Source organism: Balaenoptera ricei, chromosome 19 (genome assembly GCF_028023285.1).
Source record: "Balaenoptera ricei isolate mBalRic1 chromosome 19, mBalRic1.hap2, whole genome shotgun sequence".
Classification (NCBI taxonomy): Eukaryota; Metazoa; Chordata; class Mammalia; order Artiodactyla; family Balaenopteridae; genus Balaenoptera; species Balaenoptera ricei.
This window is the reverse complement of record NC_082657.1, coordinates 11,893,312-11,909,111: the sequence shown is the minus strand read 5'-3', so window position 1 is coordinate 11,909,111 and position 15,800 is coordinate 11,893,312.

Sequence of the window (15,800 nt, the reverse complement as noted above, 5' to 3'; positions counted from 1 at the left end):
CCAGGGAAGCCCCCCTTCTCTGTTTCAACAGTCCTTCCTTCTCGCTCCTTCTTCTTAGCCTATACATATATGCAAATTTCTACCACTTTAACAACTAACAAGGACTTTGCTGGTGGTCCAGTGGGTAAGGCTCTGGGCTCCCAATACAGGAGCCCTGGGTTCCATCCCTGGTTGGGGAACTAGATCCCACATGCTGCAACTAAAGATCCCGCGTGCTGCAACTAAGACCCGGTGCAGCCTAAATAAAAAAACAAAACCAAAACCAAAAAACTAACAAAAAACCTCCACCTCCCTTTACTCTGTGCTCCCTCTAGCGCCTGTCCTTTGTCTTTCTCCTCATCCCACCCAAAATTCTTGAAAATAAGTATGAGTTAGGGTTTTTCGGCTGCAAGCAACAGAGACTGACTTGCTAGCTTAAGCAAGCAAGGAATTTGTTAGAAGGAGGTAAAGGTGGCACACACAGTGGAAGGAATGACCGAAGAACCTGGCTTCAGAAAAGACTGGAGCCAGGGCAGGGGCGGGAATCGAGAGAGCAGGAAGGAATGGCGGTTTCCTCAGGGCCCTGGCTGCTGCATGAATCAGCTCCAACCAGGTTCTGGCGTCCTGTCACATAAGCTCACAATTCAAATTCCAGGGAGAGCTTCTGATTGGTGCAGTTTGAGTCATGTGATCTCCCTTTGGCCTGTGGACAGCTGGGCACCCTGGCGGACGCAGTCTCATGGAATCGTACGTATCCGGTAGGCCATGGGTGGTTACTCAGAGAAAAATCAGGGAGCTGTCGTAGACGGTGGGGAAACGGATGCGGGGCAGGCAGAAACAACAGATGTCCGCGCACGCCTGCTCGTCAGTCAGCCCCAGCCTTCATCTCCCATCTGAGTCCTCAACTCGCTGAAACCATTTGCACCGAGCTTGTTAATGACTTTCTCTTGCCACATCCAAGGATGTTTTTCAGTCTTCATCTGCAGTTTTTAACTCCACTGACCAGTGCCTCTCTTTTGAAAATCTTTCCTCCCTTGGCTTCTGCATAACAAATCAACCCAAGACTTAACACCTTAAAATAACAAACATTTATTATCTCATAGTTTCTGCAGGTCAGAAATCCATGAGCGGCCTAGCTGAGGGGTTGTGGTCTCTTCTGAAGGCTTGGGTTGTGTGTGTGTGATGGATAACATGACCTAGTTTCCCCCAGTGTGAGTGATCCAGTAGAGAGAGAGAGAGAGAGAGAGAGAGAGAGAGGGAGGGAGGGAGGGAGGGAGGAAGGAGAGAGACAGGAGAGATGGGGGAAAAGGAAGACATGCACTACACAGGCAAGGAAGCTGTGGTGTTTTTTGTTTTGTTTTGGTTTGGGTTTTTTTGGTTTGCAGGATCTTAGTTCCCCAACCAGGGACTGAACCCTGGGCCCTCGGCAGTGAGAGCATGGAGTCCTAACCACTGGATTGCCAGGGAATTCCCAGTGTGGTCCTTTTTATAACCTAATCTTGGAAGTGACATCCCATCACTTCTGCCATATTCTGTTTATTAGAAGTGAGTCACTAGGTCCAGCCCACATTCATGGGGAAGGGATCACACAAGCACATGAGTATCAGGAGGCAGGGGTCACCGGGGGCCTCTTAGGGGCTGCCCACCTCAGCTTCCATAACATAGCACATTCATGGTTCTCCTTCCTCCCTGACAGCTTCTCTGGTCCTTGTAGGGGCTCCTCTTACTCTACCCTGCCTTTGAAATAGGGCTCTTCCCCTGTGCTCCTTCCTTGGCCCATAGCTCTCTCATTCTTCATATTCTTTCTGAGAGATGTCATCCACCCTCATGATCTGAGCTATCACCTGTACGCTGATGATGCCCAAATCTTCAGTGCAGACCTGTCTCCATGATACTGCACGTAAACATGTCCAAATATTGACTGCAGAGCCAATATAATAAACTCTTGGACCCAGGGCACGTCCCATGAGCACCGCAGACATAAGAAGTTCCATAAAGGGACTTGCCTGGTGGTGCAGTGGTTAAGAATCCGCCTGCCAGAGCAGGGGACACGGGTTTGAGCCCTGGTCTGGAAAGATCCCACATGCCGTGGAGCAACTAAGCCCGCGTGCCACAACTACTGAGCCTGCGCTCTAGAGCCCGTGAGCCGCAACTACTGAGCCCGCGTGCCACAACTACTGAAGCCCGCGCACCTAGAGCCCGTGCTCCGCAACGAGAAGCCACTGCAATGAGAAGCCTGCACACCGTAACGAAGAGTAGCCCCCGCTCGCTGCAGCTAGAGAAAGCCCATGTGCAGCAACAAAGACCCAACGCAGCCAAAAATAAATAAATAAATACATTTATATTAAAAAGAAAAGTTCCGTAAAAACTTCACTGGGGAATTCCCTGGCAGTCCAGTGATTAGGACTCTTCGCTTTCACTGCTGAGGGCCCAGGTTCAGTCCCTGGTTGGGGAGCTAGGATCCCGCAAGCCTCACAGCGCAGCCAAAAACAAACAAACACAACAACAAAAAAAGAACTTCATTGAATAAGTTCTGTGCCACCTCTTATTCTCTCCCAGCTCAGCAAATGGGACCTCCACCTACCCTGGCATCCAGCTGAGGAGCGTGCCCTTGACACCACTCTCTCCCTTACCCTCATATCCAAGTGTAAAGCCTTGCTGACTGGATTTACCTCAAGGTTTTTGCAGCCTGTGCCCTCCTCTGTGTCCGTGATACCAACGTCGTAATACTAGCTTTCAGTACCCCTTGCCTAGGCTATTGCAACAGTTTCCTGATTTTTCTGGCCCCCGCTCAAAAATGCAAAAGTGCCCTTGATGAAACTCCCATGGCCTCTGAGATCAAAAGATGCTTAATGACTGGACCCCATCCAGCCTCTCCAGCAGCATCTTTCTCTCACAGCTTGTGGTCTAGCAACCCCCCCCCCCCCGCCTGTCTGCACACACCCTGCTCTTCCTCATGTGCCCGTTTTTTTCTGTTCATACTGTCCTCTCTGAGTTTAATACCCCCTGCAATTTCGAGAGAATGATTTCCCCTTGAAAACTCAAGAGAATTTGAGCTCTTGACAGCAGGAATTATATCCTCTCCTGCTTTGCCTCCCTAGCACCTTCCATGGAAGTCACACTTATATAGGTACCTCAGCTTGTGTATGGAATGGGTGGATGTATAAACTGGAGATTTACAGTAGCATAGGGTATGGGAGCTGGTTCTTTTTTTTTTTTTCCACTCAGTCAAGTTTATTGAGAATCTACCACGTGCTCAGCACTGTCCTCGGCAGTAACGTGAGAAAAATTACAAAACAAGATATCAAGAAGGGAGAAATACACTTTGCACTCTGTTAATTTGCAATCTTTTCCATGTTGCTTTTCAAAAGTGTTCTTGGGTTGTTTTGGGATATGCGATCTCCCTCCTTTTTCCATGTCCCCCTAAGGTTTCCAGCACTGTCAAGTTACGTGCCACTATGGCCATCCCCTAAAGAACAGAGGATGGGACAGGACGAACAGCTTCCTGCTGATGGGGCAGTCAGGGTCCTGCTGATGGGGTCCAGGGCTGGGGTTCCATAGCGGGGTAGATACTTTGGGCGGGAACCCGTCAACCCCGAGGGCTCAGGGCACTCACAGTGAATCATGAAAAGGCTAGACTTGGGGAAGCCCCAGACAGGGCCCTGGGGCCCTTGCTCACCCCCTCCCCGGAAGACGTGTTTAAAGTGCTAACACTGTAAGAAAACAAGGCATAGCTGCATGCAGGCCTGGACGCACCAGGCTTCTCACCTCCCATTCTTCCCCTTTCTTGTGCTAACACCAGGCGCTGGCACCACCAGGGCCCAGGCCAGTGGGGAAGTCTAGTGCCAAGTGAAGAAGTGGAGAAGGTCCAATGTATAACCTATGATGCCCAGGAGGGGGCTGGGGCAGAGAGGTATGCAGCAGAGGGTACTGGTTTGTGCTTGGCCAGCGCTGCTGGGCCAGGGGTGAGTTCCTGTGCAAAGGGCAGGTTGGTTCTCTGCAGCTAGCAGGGTCCTAAATTTTCCCTGAGGGAACAAAGCTGCATAGCATGGGAAGGAGATCCAGGACGTGCAGGGCCCTCCCAACCAGGCATGCCCCATGCCTGCTGTACACGGTGCTGAGGAGCACCGGCGTGGGGCACAGAGCTGCCCCAAGCCGACAGGGCCACTCCACGCTTAGATGCTGGATGACCTCCAGGCACACCTGGACAGAGAGCCCCATCCGCCTGGGCACAGGCAATCACACAGGCCCTCAACCAGAGTTGGAACAAGGACTTAGGTCCAGCTGGCAGCCTTGCCGAGGATACCAGTGACCCAGAGGACAAGCAAAAGTGGCAGTGGCATGGCCTCTTCCCGTTGGCAATGTGGCCAGGCAGAGGATGCCTTGGAGGAGGACCGGGAGGGTGCCCAGGGGCCAAGAAGGCACCCTCTGTCTTAGCCTCAGCTCAGAGCCAGATCTCATCACTGCTCACACTGGACACCCGATAAATGCACCAGGCCCAGACACACACACACACACACACACACACACACACACACACACGCATAAACGCTCGGGTACACGTGCCCCTCCCCCAAAGGGACCGTCCTTCTCCCGACCCCGGCTCTCTCCCTCACCCATCTACGCTCCTTGTCCCCTCCTCTGGATTTGGGCCGAAGAGGAGGGGACCCCGGCTCTCTCCCTCACCCATCTACGCTCCTTGTCCCCTCCTCTGGATTTGGGCCGAAGAGGAGGGGATCCGGGAGGCGGGGGTCACGAAGCATGCCCGCCCCTGCCTCTGGGAGCTGGTTCTTGAAGTCTAATAGGTTAGCCAGGGGGAGAAGAGTGGGAAGGACATTCTAGTTACAGGGAACTGCATGTACCAAGGCCAGGAGGTAAGAGGAGGCATTCAAGGAAGTAGTGGTGGTCCAGTGTGGTCGGAGGATAGGCTGCATGGTGGGCAGGGACTGGAGGGGGAGGGGAGCCAGATATTGCAAAGGGCCTGAAAAGCTGGCTAAAGGGTTTGGCTTTTGTCCTGTTGGCAACAGGGAGCCCTGAGAGAGTTTGAAGCAGGGAGTGACTTCATCAGAGGCATGCTGTGGAACGATCACCCCAGTGGCCAGAATGGAAACTGGGAGGCCAGGTAGGAAGCAGGTGCATCGGGCCAAGCAGGAAGTGTGGAGGCATGAACCAGGACACTGGGGGCAGGGAAGAGAAGAGGAGATGAATTTGAGAAGTATTAGGTTGAATTCTTTGAAACTGCTCTTTTGTAAAAAAAAAAAAAAGCTGATTGACGATTGGTAATTTTCATACGGTTCATCTTTTTAAAAAATAATTTTATTGTTTTTTTCAGTTGGTTTCTACATTTTATTTATTTTAAAATTTTTATTTTATATTGGAGTATAGTTGATTAACAATGTTGTGTTAGTTTCAGGTGTACAGCACAGTGATTCAGCTATACATATACATGTATCTATTCTTTTTTTTTTTTTTTAAAGTTTAATTTTTATTTATTTATTTATTTATGGCTGTGTTGGGTCTTCGTTTCTGTGCGAGGGCTTTCTCTAGTTGTGGCAAGCGGGGGCCCCTCTTCATCGCGGTGCACGGGCCTCTCACCATCGCGGCCTCTCTTGTTGCGGAGCACAGGCTCCAGATGCGCAGGCTCAGCAATTGTGGCTCACGGGCCTAGTTGCTCTGCGGCATGTGGGATCTTCCCAGACCAGGGCTCGAACCCGTGTCCCCTGCATTGGCAGGCAGATTCTCAACCACTGCGCCACCAGGGAAGCCCATGTATCTATTCTTTTTCAAATTCTTTTCCCATTCAGGTTATTACAGAATACTGAGCAGAGTTCCCTGTGCTATACAGTAGGTCCTTGTTGTTATCTATTTTAAATATAGCAGTGTGTACATGTCAGTCTCAAACTCCCAATCTATCCCTCCGCACCGTTTCATCTTAATATTAAGGAGGTAAATGAACTGAATTGGATTTCAAGCCCGATTTGGATATGAATGTGAGGAAGAGGCTGTCAGGCTGGGGGCCATTTTTCTTGACTTGATTGCCAGATCGGATGGAGGTGCTACTATGGGGGGAGGGACCTCAAGTGTGTGTGTGTGTTGGGGGGGCATGATGGGGAAGAGGCATTTCAGGTTAGACTTCTTGATTCTGAGGTGCCTTTGGGACCTCCAGGAGGTGGCTGGATATCTGGTCTGAAGCTTAGGAGAGAGGGATAAGCTGGAGACAAATTTGGGGTTACCAGCAGAGAGAAGACAGTTTGGGATAGGGATGATTCACTCTGGGAGAGCAGCCGAGACAGCAGGAGAACCAAAGGAGTGAACTTTCTTAGATGTAAAGAGGATTTTTAAAAGATGGTTGTGACCGTGTGCTGCAGAGAAGGCAAGTCCCGTAGGACTGAAAAGCGCCTGTTGGATTTAGCAAGGAGGAGGCCATCTGCGAGGGGGAACCTTGATGGGAGTGGCCCGGACTGGGCTCTGGTGGGGCAGAGACTAGGCCCTGGCCTTGACCCTGTCCCTTCATCCTCAGTAATGCATGGCTCCAGCCACCAGGGGGCAGTGGCCACATGGAATCCAGGCCGGAGGGATCCACTGGGGCCAGCAAGCTTGCAGATAGATGTGGGCTGTGGGCAGGGACTGGGGGGGCAGGGGCATGGCCCACTTCAGAGGCTGTTGCCTGGTGGGGAGGGACGTTCCCACGTGAAGGGAGCAGGGAAGAAGTTCTGGAAGGACAGGGGAAGGAACTCCTATCTGTGGGGCAGCCGAGGGCAGATTAGCAATTCCCAGTCCTGTCTTGCTTTCAGTTTCCCTCTTTTGGGCCTTTGGGGGTGCAGGTGGGGTTTATTCAACCCAGTACTCCCAATGGTCATGAGGTTTGTATTTTGGACCTTGATTTTCTCTACTCTCATTACTTGATAGCCCTACTTTGCATTCTGTGTTTGAGGCATACTGAACTTTTTTCAGTCCTCACCTGCTACCATGTGAAAGTCCTTCTTCCATGGAAACGCCTTACCCCCACCCCCATCCTTAAGGTCTTATCTCAGGCATCACCTCCTCCTGGAAGCCCTCCCTCACTACCCCCTCCACCTCCTTTTGGTTCCTACAGAGCACAGTTTTCCCTATCTTGAGCCTTAACAACAGTTAACAGTTGTTAAAGTTAAACTTAACAGTTTTCCCTATCTTGAGCCTTCTGGCGCATAATTTTTTGTTTATTTATGTATTTTTAGTCAGCTTTATTGCAGTATAATTTAAATACAATCATTCACCACCTGTAAGTGTACAGTGTGATGGTTCTTCACACACACAGGGTCATGTAACTACCACCACAGTCATGATGCAAAACATTTCCGTTACCCCCCAAAGTTCCCTCCTGTCCCTTTTCTACAGTCCCTCCTCCCAATCCCAGCTCCTTTCCACCACTGAGCTACTTTTCTGTCACTAGAGTTTCGCTCTGTCTAGAATTTCGTGTAAATGGAATCCTACCGTATGTAGTCTCCTGTGACAAGCCTTGTTCACTTTGCTTTTCGGGTTCATCTGCGTTGCTGAGTGTATCAGTAACTGCATATTTATTGTCTTTTTCCACCCCACAACAGGGTCTCTGTGAGGGTCACCTTTGTGTTTTCAGCTCATAGCACGGTCCTAGCACATACTAGCACTCATTGAATGTTTCTTAAATGGGACTGAATCATATGCTCTGGGAGAGACAACCTAGAAGAGCTTCTTGATCCTTGGAAGTGCATAATGCTAGGCCCATCTGCAAGATGCCCAGTGGCCTTCACGTCGCCCTCCAGCCGCTCCTCCATTTGCCCTGGCTATTTCTAGCCAGCAGGCTCTCGCTCCTCTGCTCCTTTCTAAGCTTCTTCCCTCTACCTGGTCCTTGGTTCTCCACTCCTGCCCGCCCTTCTGGCCTTTGGAAACCTCTGTACCACGGAGCCCTCACCTCCTTGAGTCTGCCAGCTCCTCCTCCCACTGCCTCCTGGACCCTCCCCCTGCAGCTGCCTCCACACCTCGGGCTGGCTCTGGGTACCATTCTCTGTGCCCCAGGAGCCCTTCTCTCTGAGCTCCTTTTGGGATGCTGGAGGCAGCTCTCTGCCCCATCCCGAGAGGCTGAGTTACGATTTCTCTTCCCTCCTCTCTTCTGCTTCCTGCCATCCCCCTTCATGCCCCACTCAAACACCTTCCCATGGGAGGACCTTGGGGGAATCTCTGAATTTTGTACTGGCCAGAAAAACCTCTATCTCTCTGATTTCTTTCCCTCTCCTCCTTCCCTCCATCTCTCATCTCGTTTCTCCTCTCCCCAGTCTGGGTCCCTCTTCTTGACACCTTTAGCCCACTCTCTTCTTGCTGGTCTCCTGTCTGCCCCACTTACCTCCTTTCTCCTCCAGTCTCCCCTCCATTCTCTCCATCCATTTACCTGCTGTCCCTGTGCTCCGCCCTTTCTCATCCACTGTCTCCCGTCTGCCTCTGTCCCCACAGCCTCCTTCCTTCCTTCCTTCCCGAGGTCCCATTCCACTTCTACTTCTCTTTTCCCCCCCTTCTTCTTGTACCACTTCTCTCCTCCTTCTCCCAGTTTCCTTCCTCCACCCCATGTGCCTCCATTTCCCATATCTTACCCCCTTTACCCTCAGGGGTGTAAGGGAGACCCAAGACTTGGGAGCCAGACACAAAGATACACACACACACACACACACACACACACACGTGGCCACAGATGCGTGAACAGACACGTTGCATTAGCGAGCATGTGCCTCTATCCAGAGGTGCGTTCAGATATGCAGACACAATTATAGGTATCCATAGCTTACAACATATTGCATTTATAACACCAGGTACCGTTATTTTTACACAAGTTTCTGAAATGTGAATGGGCCGAACGAGGAAGGGTGAGAGCTAAGCACACAAGTTCACTCGCAGGGGAAGAGCTGCGTGCATGCATATCTGTACCCAGACACGGCCCTCACTCAGACGCCCCCCCCCCCCCCCACACACACACTCTTCAGAGGAATCCACACTTCTGGAATCAGGGCTCTTTCAGAAGCAGGGAGAGCACGCACATATTCCCAGCGTTGTGTGCCATGTCCCCCATACATCTTCGAACGTGCCTGGTGGTTGCCTCAACCCTCCCAGGGTTATGACTCAGGGCTGGGTGGAGCCCTCGAGAGCATTTAGGACAACCTGCACCCAGGGCTGTCCTCCTGCATCTGCTTCCGGTACGTACATGAGGAATGTCAGCTTCTGACATTGATATGGATATTCTGGATAATTAGGGGATACCTATCCTACGTGGGCCACTCAACATCCTGTCTAGTGAGCATCTGAAATGGACTTCGCATGTAGCAAATCAATGTTTTTGCATCCTTAACACTGGTACTCGTGTCCTTAGTGCGTATTCATCATACATATAATTATCGCATACTTGGTCATTCTTAGAAGGGATGAGCCCTCACCACATGCCGTCCTTTTAGGTGCTGGGGGGCGAGGCAGAGCACAGCCCATCCTTGTCCTTGGCCCCAGCCCTGGCCTGGAACCTCCCTTCTGGCAGTCACCCTCTGTCTGTTGTGCACACACACACCGGGGTCTGTTGGGTACGTTCATTGCAGGGTCCGTGTTCCTTCTTGCTCTTTCCAGAGTGGGCCATTCCTGAGTTGTCATTACACACACACCTTTTTTTGGGTTTCCTTCTTCCTAGCGGGACCCATGTGCCTTTGTCTGCAAACGGAGTGGGAGTTTCTTATAGTAACTTGTGTTATACTCACGTTGTGGGTCTCCAGAACCTGCTCGTGGGCCTCTCTTCACGGTGACACTAGGGAGGCCCATTAGGTCATGCGCCTGCGTCATAGGCACAGGCCATACAGTACTCCCTGCGTTCATTTGCGCTGTGCATACACAGTGTGGATTCTGGCAAGCTGCTTGGTATGTGGTTCCTACGTCCATGCCCTCCCTGTAGGTCCTGTGTGCCTAGTCTTGCGCAGGTGGGGCAGGCATTTCCTGTATTTATTTGTGTCCTGCACAGTCAGTGTGGGTGGGGCCTGAGGGCCTGAGGGCCTGAGGGCCTGCGTTGTGTAGGATGCATTAAGTGGTTCCGTGTCTCTTATGCACGGGCTGCGAAAGTCCCTGTACCTACTTTGTATGCACACGGGGTGAGTATTTCTTGCATTTGTTTGTTTTGTGCACACAGTGTGGGTCCCAAGAGGCTGCTGCGCACACGGGGTAGTAGGTACTTCCGTGTCTGTTAAGCACGCTGCACGGGCCCGTGTACTTACTTTGTACGCCCGCGGGGTAGGTGTTTCCTGTATTTATTTCTGTTACGCACTTGCATTGTAGGTCCCGGGAGCCCTCTCGGTACACGTGGGCAGTTGGCGATTCTCATGTTTCTCTCACGCACCCAACGCGACGATCCTGTGTGCCCATTCAGTCGGCACGGGGCAGCCGGATGACGGGTAACAAAGCGACAGGCTGTTGCTGAGCCCAGACCGCGCGGCGCGCCCGCGCCCTCCTCCCCCAAACCCCTTCCCGGTCTGGGTACCACTCGCAGCCCCATCCTCCTCCCTGCACCGCAGCGCCCCCGCCGGCCGGGGCTGGCAGCCACGTGTCCTCCTCAGACTCGGAGCGGACTTTGCCCGGGGCCCAGGGTCCCTTCCCCTTCAGCCTCCCTTTCCTTCCTCTCCCTCCCCAGCCTTACTGTGTCGGGCACAGGGGAGGTGTTCAGTGACCCTGTCCTGCCCTCCTTGCCTCCCTCCCCTCCCTGCTATTTTTGTCTCCCCCAACCTGCTCTCCTGTTCTCTCCCCCTCCGCTCTCCTAGACCCCCTTGTCCCTCTCCTGGTCTCTGCTCTCACCCCAGCCTGCACCTTTCTGCTTTCCCTAGGCTCTGCCCCTTTGTCCCCCACCCTACCACACACATCTTTTCCAGTCTCATTCTGTATTTTGGACTCTCCATTTATCTCTTAGTGTCTCTGTCTTGTACCTCCCTATGGATTTCTGTCCACCAGGGCACCTCTTCCAGTGTCTGTCTGTCTCCATCGACCATATCTCTCTCTGTCTCTTTAGATGTCTCCTCTGTCTCTTGCAGTCTCTGTCCAGGTCTCTGTATCTCTGTGTTTCTCTGCGTCATCACTTTGCCTCTGTAAATCTCTGTCTTTGCTTTCTGTCTCTCACTGTCCGTATTTCTTCTTGTCTCTTTTTCCCTCTTGGCCTCTGTGTCTCTCTTTGCACATTTCTTTCTCTCTGTCTCTTAGGTTTCCTCTCAGAATCCCTATGTTTCTCTATGTTTCTGTCTACAACTCACTAGTCATCTATCTCCTTGTCTGCCTCTGCCCTTCTCTCTCTGTGCCTCTTTCTCTTTCTCTATCTCAGTCTCTGTATCTTTTGGTCTCTGTCAGTGTCTTTCTGGCTTTGCCTCTCTCTGGCTCTTTCTTCATATCTCTCTGACTCTGCATGTCTCTCTTATCTCTGTGTCTATCTCTCTGTGCCTGTCTCTGTCTCTGTGTCTTCCTATCTCTCTATCTCTCCGGCTCTGTCTTGCCTCTTCCTCCCTCTTTCTCTGAGTGTGGCTCTTTCTCCTATCTCTGATTCTTGCATGTCTCTCTCTCTTATCTGTGTCTCTGTCTCTGTCTCTCTCTATGACTATTCACATCTGCTGTCTGTCTGCTTCTTTGTGGCTGTTTTTCTGACTCTTCATCTCTCTCTCTGCATGGATCTCTTCTCCTTATCTCTTTGTCTCTGAGTGTCTCTGGTTCTAAGTGCCTCTCTTTGCTTTCATGTCCCCATCTGCTCTCCCCACCTCTCTCCTCACCACCCGCCCATGCCTGTGTCTACATGTTTCTGTGTGTCTCTGGCATCTCTCTGCCTCTGTTAGTCTCTCCCTGCCTCCGTATCCCCTGTACTCCCAGCCTCTCCCCTCTCCCTTTCCTTCCTGTATTCTGTGTCTCTGGTGTCTCTTTGAGTCTCTGGGTCTTAGGACATCTCCCTGCCTTTGAGTCCCCCTCTGTTCCCCACCCCTCTCGCTCTGTCTCTGTGTTTATATGTTTCTGTGTCTCTGTGTCTCTCTGACTCTATGTCTCTGTCTCTGGGCATCTCTTTGTCTCTATGAGTCTTTCCCTGCCTCTGAGTCCTCTGTGCTCCCTGCCTATTCCCTCTCCCTTTTTCCCCTTGTCTCTGTCTCTGGATGTCTCTGTGTCTCTGGGTGTTTCTGTGAGTCTCCAGGCCTCAGGGCACCTCCCTGCTTTTGAGTCCCCCTCTGCTCCCTGCCCCTCCCTTTCCCCTCTGTCTCTTTCTGTATGTCTCTGTGTATCTCTGTGTGTCTCTGTAGGTCTCTGTGCTTTTCCTTGTCTCTGTGTCCCCCTCTATTCCCTACCCCTCTCCCTGTTACTGCATCTCTATCTGTTTCAGCCTATCTCTGCGTGTCTCTGTCTCTGTGAATCTCTGTGTCTCTGTGAGTCTGGGGCCTCTCCCTGCCTCCGTGTCCCCTGCGCTCCCCGCCCTCTCCCTCTCCCTCTCTCCCCCCTCGCTCTCTCGCTCGCGCTCTCTCTCTGAGCATCCTTGGGCCCGGGGTTGCCATGGGGACAAGGTGGGAGCCGGGGATGGCGCGCGCCTGGGCTCGCGCCGGCAGCTCAGGCGAGGAGCAGCGGCCAGAGCAGCGCCAGCAGCAGGCAGCGAGCGGGCGCGGGAGCGGGAGCGGGAGCGGGGGTAGCGTTGGCGGCGGCGGCTCCTCCTCGGCCATCCCCTCGGAGCCGTGCAGCTGACGCGCATGGCGAAGACAGCGGCGCCTACCGATGGGAGCAGCGGTAAGGCAAGGCGGCGCGGCGCAGCCGGGCGGGCGGGCGGGCGGCGGGCAGCCTCCTCCTCTCCCCAGCTCGCCTGCGCGCCGCCCGCCCGCCCTCCCTTCTTCCCTCTCCCCTCGCAGCCCCTGCCTGCCCGCCCGCGCCGCGCTCGCCCTTCCATTTAAAAATCTTTAAAACTTTGCATATTAATATCTGCGCTTTGCATAATCTGACCCGCGCTTTATTGATTGCAAGAAGCTTAATGCAGCCGGCTCGGCCTATTGCAGAGAGCTCTCCGGGCGGGAGCCGGGCGGGCGCCGCTCGCTCCGCACCGCGCTCGGGCTGCCCGCCGCCGCTGCGGCCCCGGCCCTCTCGCCTCCCTCCCGGCGCCCGGCGTCGGGGCTTTGCCCCCTGGCTGGGTATTTTTATTATTTGGGGGCAAGGTGTGTGTGTGGGGTCGGCTTACTGTTGGTGGCAGCGAGGGAACCAAAGGAGAGATGTGCGTGGTTGGGGGGGGAGGGATGGGAAGAAATGGGGACGCAGAGGAGGTGAAGAGGGAGAGAAAAAGGGGAGAAGGGGCAAGAAGGAAGGGGAACGGAGAGGCGTGGAGGAGGAGGCAGTAGAGAGAGGAGAGAGCAGTCGACTGGGGACGGAGCTGAAAGGACGGAGGAGCAGAGCGGAGACAGAGAAGAGAAAGGAGGGAGGCCCAGGAGCGCAGACTAGAGAAAGAGCGGCTGGCCGGGAGCTGGCGGAGGAGACGGGCGGTGGGCGCTTTCATCGCTGCCGCCCCCAGGCCAAAAAAATAAAGAAAAAGAGGGAAAAAAATAACACCAATAAAAAGACGAAAATAAACCACATCGCGGCTGGGGCCATCATATACAAAAAGGAGCGAGAGGAGAGACAAGGTGGCATCTGCGCCCGACTGGCTTCGTTCGGCGCTTTGGAGAGGCTCCCCGGGCTGGGCGGGATCCCCATTTTGGACCCTGCGTTTGGGGAACGGGCGACTGTGGAGAAAATGAGGCGAGAGGGGGTCAGGGCTGGTGGCAGTGCCGCCTGTTTTTTTTTTTTTTTCCCCTCCCTTTCCTGGGGGTGTGGGGGCCGGTGTAGTGTGATGATGGTGAGGATATTGGTTGGTGATGCTGTCTGAAGCTCGGAAGCAAGCAGGGTGCGTGGGGGGGAGAGGTAAGAGGGCACGGGGAACGAGAAAGGGCTGGGGGTGGGAACGAGGGGCAAGAGAAAGAAGCGGGGTGCCTTGGACTGCCAGAAGGGCGGAAGGCGGGATCGGGGCTCGAAGAGGCCTCGGCATCTCTGGCCGGAGAGGTGGTCAGCGGAGCTCCAGGGCCGCGGAGCGATGTTGGGGAGCCAGGGTGCGCCCCTCAGTTCTCTGGGCAAAGTCTGTAACTTGGGGAACCCCCTCGGCCGCCTCCTCCTGCCTCTTTGCTCCCTTCTCTTTTCTTCCTCTCATGTCCTACCTCGGGCTCCTTTTTCTCCATCTCCTTTGCTGGTGTCTCTTTCTCCCTGTTTTCCAGTTTCTCTGTCTCTTCCTCCTCTCCAGAAAAACTACCCCCCACCCCCTCAGGTTTTCTTTTTTTGCCATCTTCCTTTTCTCCACCCTCCCTTTCTTTTTCTCTCTTTTCCCCCTTCCCCCTGTCTCCCTCCCTGCCACTCATTTTCCCTGTCGCCCCGTCCTTTCTACCCCCTCCCTCAGTTTCATTTATTCATCACTTTTGTAGCATTCGGCTTGAACAGCGTGCCAGGGAGAGGGGCTCTGTGCAAAGACAGGACTCCCCCAAGTTCCCACCAGAGTCTAAGCCTTATTCCGCAGACCCATGTATTTCTACCCTCTTTTATCCCTGCTGGGGGCTTGGGTCTGCCCCGGGTGGGGGGGTTCTAGCGCCATCCCCCTATTTCCTCTGGCCTCCTGGAGAAGTCCTGCTGGGTGCTCACTGGGGCCATGGCAGGGGGAGGGGAAGACTTTAAGTGAGGGCTCATGGTTCTGGACTCAGCCCCGCTGAGAGAGAAGGGTGTGGACGGAGAAGAAAATGACACTGATGGCTAGTGGGAAGTGAAAAGGGGAGGCAGTTTGTGCGGGGGTCCATCTGAGAGGGTCCTCAGAGCTTTTGCGCCCCAGGTAAGAGATCCAAAGAGAAAGCCTCTGGCCTGCTGACCACTCCCCGCTCTTTCCCTCCCTCCTGAGGCCTGCAGAGTTAGGGAGCTGGTCCTGGATTTAGGGAAAGACCCAATGAGACGCTTAACTCAGTAGCTTTTAGCCTCTTACCATCCTGCCAGGTGAATTTGCCCCCTCCCCCAGGGCAGGAAGGGAGAGTGTGGTGTCAGTGCGCCGTGAGGGGCTGGAGTGTACAGTCAGACCATGGCGGCCATGTGCATGTGTACACGGCCTACGGGCATTGAGAGAGGCGTGCAGGACGGACTGACTGTGTGCAGGGCTTGGGAGCCTTGGCAGAGTGAAGAGCCAAAGGTGTAGAATCATGACATGTGTGTCCAGCGGGGGGAGACCGGGTACTGGGGGTTCCCATTGTGGGTGATGCGTGTGCAGGAGGGAGTTGGCGCGAGTATTTATCCTGGAAGGTCCTTCCCTTGTCTCGATGTCCATGGAGCCCTCACTGCGTGTGCACTCGGGAGGCACTCTGGCTCTGTGCGTGGCGGCCGTTGGCGCGTGTGCAGATCTGTGTGCCAAGTCTGGCATCGGCGGTGGGTGCGTCAGTCTGTACGTGTAGCGTGGTTGGCCTACAGGCTCTGCGTGCAAGTACTAGGTCTGACTGTGGTGTGTGCCCCAAGAGTACACATGGAATAAAGTCACCTGTGTGAAAGTGTAATACCGTTTTGACATAGAGCTATTATTACTGTTGTTGTTGTTGTTATTCTTGTTAGGTGTCTCTGGGTCTCTGTGTGTCCTGGGTCAGAAGGAGGGTGGGTTTGTGAAGTAGGGTCCCGGTTTAGTGATGAGAAATGTGCACAGAGGTCGTGGGCGTAGGGGTGGGCTTGACAGCATGCTTGCACAGCAACCTTGAAGCTGGGTTCAAGAAAACAAAACAAGAAAAGATCCCGCC